At 39.5% G+C, this 5,766-nt stretch overlaps 1 pseudogene; it reads left to right on the top strand.

The window, feature by feature from the left end:
- The first annotated feature begins 3,601 nt into the window (after nucleotides 1-3,601).
- Nucleotides 3,602-4,498, top strand: LOC105531072 (annotated as a pseudogene).
- The last annotated feature ends 1,268 nt before the right edge of the window (nucleotides 4,499-5,766 follow it).

The raw sequence follows: 5,766 nt of genomic DNA, 5'->3' as shown, positions 1-5,766 counted from the left end.
TTTTTTCTTCCTCTTTCTCTCCCTCTCTCCCTTCCTTCTTTTCTTCCTTTTTAAAAAGCAGAACAGTGATATAGTACAGGAACACAAAAGGAACCAAAAGGCTAATCTGAGCCATAGCATCCTTCAGATATATATGGTTATACAGCACTACTTTGGTGATTATATATAGTATATGTCATATTATATATATAGTATATACCAATTTACTATATATACTACATATATAGTATATTTAGTCCTCTCCTTCCCTTGACACCTACATATTTCTTTTCTAATCCTTCCACTTACTCCTCTGTTGTTTCTTTCCTATTTCGCTACTTCCTAACAATTTCCCTAGCCAGACCACACACACACACACACACACACACACACACACACACACAGACTCCTTCACATTGTCTTGAAGCATAATTCCCAGCATCTAGTCAATTCCCCTCTGACCGTCATAATTACTGTATTTGTCTGACCTTCCCCAAACATAATTTTCATGATTTCACTCCTCAGGCAAGAAGTTTTAATTGCTCTCCGAGTTATATCTTCCCTCATCTCCTTAGTCTGAGACCTCTACCAGTTGTCTCAACACAAGTTCAGCAACCTTCCTGGGACATTTGGTTACTCTCTGGCCCAAACAAGTCATCAATAACCCCACAAGGGATGATACATAATAGTGAATATGTTCTCATGGAACCTCCCCAAAGGTCCTTTCCTTATTCAGTTTGTTAGCATGGTTTCTCCTCCTTAACATCTGACAGCCCTTGCCTTTCTAGGTCCATTTCCCACTTTTCCTTCATTCCTCACAACCTTCTATACTCAAACCACTCCAGACAGTTTGCCATCCCTGGAAGACAGATGCTCTTCCACATCTCATTATCTTGACTACTGGTGTTCTTAGTGTCTTCCTTTCACCACTTAGAGAAAGGTAGGACCAATACCAACCAATATCACTTCTGCAAACTGACCTCCCTAACCTGCATCTACTGCTTTCTATTCTATTTTATCACAGTGTATTAGGCCGATTTCATGCTGCTGGTAAAGACATACCCAAGACTGGGCAATGTACAAAAGAAAGAGGTTTATTGGACTCACAGTTCCACAGGGCTGGGGAGGTCTCACAATCATGGTGGAAAGTGAAAAGCACATCACACATGGCAGCAGACAAGAGAAGAGAATTCTTAAGAATTAGCCCTATTAGTATTTAGATTCTGTTGCTATTTTTTCAATTAACTGTTGTGGGTTTCTTTTTAAGACTCAATATCTTCAGCTCCTTCAGCTGTTACTCATGTGACTTGGCCTCATCTCTTACACCCTCTGGGATGCTATCTTTTGGACAAGCTCCAGCTGTGTCAATCAATATCCCTCTTAGAACTTGATGAAGCCCATAGGTACACAACACCCTAGATGTTTTCTAACTGGTACAGAAGACAATGAAAATATCACCTCCTTTGTCCAGACATTTACTTCTGTTGATGTAGTCTGAAATTGCATTACGGTTCTTGGCAACTAAGCATTTACTGGTTCACTTTATACTTGCTGTCAACTAAAACCTTGTATTTTTTAACTTTTACATGAGTTACAAGTATTATGAAATTTATGAATGGGAATTTATAGATTATAAATTAGTATACTAATGTGATCTATTAATAGTAGTATATATGGTAGCTTTGACCCATCTTTAAAGAAAAAGAGTTCATAGAACACATTTTCATTGGTGCATATTAGTACTTCCTTCTAAAAAGTCCTATACAATTTTTAAAAAACAGGTTAGGGCAATCTGCCTGCAAATAATAGAGGCAAATCTCTGTAACTAGGAGCTTTATCACCCATGGACTCTGATATTTCTTTTCTTTCTTTTTTTTTTTTTTTGAGACAGAGTCTCACTCTGTTGCCTAGGCTGTAGTGCAGGGTCATGATCTCGGCTCACTGCAACCTCTGCCTCCTGGGTTCAACTGATTCTCGTGTGTCAGCCTCCCAAGTAGCTGGGAATACAAGCATGCACCACCATGCCCGGCTAATTTTTTTTTTTTTTTTTTTTATTTTTTTAGTAGAGACGAGGTTTTGCCAGTTTTGGCCAGGCTGGTCTTGAACTCTTGTCTTCAAGTGATCTGACCACCTCAACCTCCCAAAGTGCTGAGATTACAGGCATGAGCCACTGCACCTAGCCACCCATGGACTCTAATATTTCTAAAACACTCTGGTGGCGCTCAACTTCAATCTCGAAATCAGGCAACACAATTTTTATTATGCAGGCTGCTCTGGGCAACTACTATCAGGTCAGAATATTTACACTTGGGCAGTCCCTTCATCAGATATACACATGGAAATCATAGTATTTGGTAGCTTCTTGAGGGGAAATAGCCATCCTGGAAAAGCACGAAGTGCCCTGCCTAAGAACTGGAACTAATACATTTAGTTCTGAAACTTGTAGTAATCACGTGGTAACTGCATAACATAATAGTAGGTGCTTTGAAGGCTGCAAGCACAAAGGGGTTCCTGCCTTTATTCTAAGAGAGGAGACAGATATTTGCATACACAAGTAGAAGTATATTCATATATAACCATCATCAATAAGTCAGTCCACTTTCATATTTACTCAATACTTTATAAAATAATAAAGATCATTTAAGAACATCCCCCCCCCCTTTTTTTTAAGTAATCTGGACTTTTCAGGAGGCCTCAGGTTTTCTACAAACTTAATAACAGCATAGAGGCACCTCTATTGATAACAGTCTCAACAAACACATCAAGTTTAGGAAACACTAGTAATTGGGCCTGGCTAGAATTAATGTATTTATGGGGAATGAGATCCAAAAGATCTACACTACTAGGCAGGGGCCACGTATAAAGGGCCTTGTTTGTTGAAGCAGAACATATGTTATTTTTATGTAGCCACTACCCTTCTCTATATTCTCTTTGTATCAGAACATTCTTTTCCATGAGGGAACCCTCTTCACATGGTTGGCAAAGGCAAAAAGACACTGCCCCTTTTATCCTTACCCAGGCACAAGGGTGGGCACATAACCTAGGCGTGGGCAGTCAGAGAACCCTATACTTCAGGCCATAGTGATCAGTATGGGCAAGCAAGTGACACAAGGCAGGCTAATCAGGGTCCTGCCCTGGGCTTTTCTGTTACAGATACTGAGAAAGAACAATTATTTTTGGAGGGGTTACTGAGCTGACACAATGGGAATGATAGTGGGGTTAGGGGAAAGAAGGCTGCCAGCAGGGGAAAGGAGGCTGCCAGCACCACCTTGATGCCAAGTGGACACAGCCTGAGAAACACACCCAGATACAGCCCAGTTGATACCATTCGTCACTGAATGAAGCCAGGTCTGCCCCTTGCACTTCGTAGTTATGTTAGCTATGCTGGTTATACTAGTTAGTGGGATAAATCCCATTTATTGTTTAGGTTGGCTGGAATCAGTTTTTGTTGTTTACAACTAACTTGACTCTAAAGTTTATGTCATCATATAGAATTTGAAATCATGATGTTAATATCAAAATGTACATTGTATTTCTAAGTATTACATATCTATATTTGGTGTCTAAGTGTAAATAGGTACATATATACATACATATACATATATGTTGTATGTATTTATGTATGTATGTCCTTATCTACCTATCTATCTCATACAGGCTAAAATACTGTGCCCAATACCCTGATCTAAACTTTATTACAATTTCAACCTCACTGTCTCTTCTGCTGCCCAAGATAATGAAAGGAAAGAAGGCCAACAGGAAGAAGGGGGCTCCAGACCCTGCTGTCTTGAAGAAGCAGGAGGCCAGGAAAGGGGTGAATCCCCTGTTAGAGAAAAGGCCTAAGAATTTTGCCATTGGACAGGATATCCAGCCCAAAAGGGACCTCACCTGCTTTGTCAAATGGCCCACTATATCAGGTTGCCGTGTCAAAGAGCTATCCACTATAAGTAGCTGAAAGTGCCTCCTGCAATTAACCGGTTTACCCAGGCCTTGGACCTCCAAAAGAGCCACTCAGCTGCTTAAGCTGGCCCAAGTACAGACCAGAGACGTGGCAAGAACAGAAGAAGAGACTATGAGACCATGCTGAGACGAAAGCTACTGGCAAAGGGGATATCCCCAACAGACCACTTGTCCTTCTAGCAAGAGTTACCACCATCATCACCTTGGTGGAGAACAAGAAGGCTCAGCTGGTGGTGACTGCACATGACGTGGATCTCATGGAGCTGATTGTCTTCCTGCCTGCCCTGTCTCATAAAATGGGGGTCCCTTACTGCATTATTAAGGGGAAGGCAAGACTGGGACCTCTAAGAAGACCTGTACCGCTGCTGCCTTCCCACAGGTTACCTCAGAAGACAAAAGAGCTTTGGCTAAGCTGGTGGAAGCTATCAGGACCAATTACAATGACAGATATGATGAGATCTGTTGTCACTGGGGAGGTATTGTCCTGGGTCCCAAATCTGTGGCTCACGTAGCAAAGTTGGAAAGGCAAAGGCGAAAGAAATTGCCACTGAAGGGTTAAGTGTACACTGCTGAGCTTTCTGTACATAAAAATAATTAAAATAATACAAATTCTTAAAAAACTTTCAGCCTCACCTTTGACAAGATACAGTTTCTTTCCCTATATTCTATTGCAAAATAGATTTTTATTAGCATTCCTACTTATGAAGATGCTTTGAGAATTAATGAGCTAAAATGAGCTGGCTTTGGGGATGTGAATAGAGCCTGCTGATGCCAAGTGATTAACATATACCTGTTGAAAGCAGGCTTATGAGGTCTCCACTTACCCGTGCCTTAATTATAGCCAACTCCAGTGCTTCTTTAGCTTGTAATTTTGGATGAATATCCAAATTCTAAAATTTACTAGCTAGTGCTCTATTTGCAAAAATGGAGAACATTGCAATCTTAAAACTTGCTTCATAATTGATCTTCATAATTTTATGATGCATCAAAATAAGTCATGTCTGAAGTAAATGTTCTAATTTTAGATGGTACTGCTTTTTAAATTTTTATCAAAACTCACTTTAATGTAGAAGCATTTCCAGTACACTTACTGGTAAAGACATATTCCAAAAGAAGGAAGAATTTGCATAGTTTTTTTCTGACTGAATGAGACCTCTAAAACAAATTCTCATCTATAATGCATGGAGTTTATTTTAAAGCAAAAATCATGCCACACTTTGCTATGAGTAAATAATTACATTTTCAACTCTCATCCTCCTTTGTTCAGGGCCAGTCATAGTTGGACTGATCCACAAAAACATTACATTGAATTTTTCCAATAATTTAATAAAAAGTAATATGCATTAATATTACAAATTGCCTATACATGCAAACAAGTACACCTACAATAATTTGACCAGTTAAATGAGAATAATTTTTTATTTCAAAAAAGTCAATCAGTTTTATTAGTTTTATTTATTTTTTAATGACTTGATCAAACTGGGCTTTTGGTGTACCACCTAAAACAAGCCTAAGGCATCAGAAAAGATGCAAGCTTTGCCCAGGGAACCATCATAAAACTTAATTGCTGAATATAGTCAGAGGACAGCTGTGCCTTATACATGCTAAGTTTATTTTTTATTTTTACTTATTTATTTAATTAGAAACAGGGTCTCCTTTTGTGGCCTAGGCTGTAGCCTCCAACTGTCGGGCTCAGGCAACCCTCCTGCCTCAGCCTCCTGAGTAGCTGGGACTACAGGTGTGCACCATCATGCTCGGCTAGTTTATTTTATTTTATTTTTTGTAGAGATGGGGTTTTACTATGTTGATCAGGTTGGTTTCAAACTC

This window comes from Mandrillus leucophaeus, unplaced genomic scaffold, assembly GCF_000951045.1.
Source record: "Mandrillus leucophaeus isolate KB7577 unplaced genomic scaffold, Mleu.le_1.0 Scaffold860, whole genome shotgun sequence".
Classification (NCBI taxonomy): domain Eukaryota; kingdom Metazoa; phylum Chordata; class Mammalia; order Primates; family Cercopithecidae; genus Mandrillus; species Mandrillus leucophaeus.
Note: the sequence above shows the minus strand (reverse complement) of the source record. Positions and strands in the feature narration are given on the sequence as shown.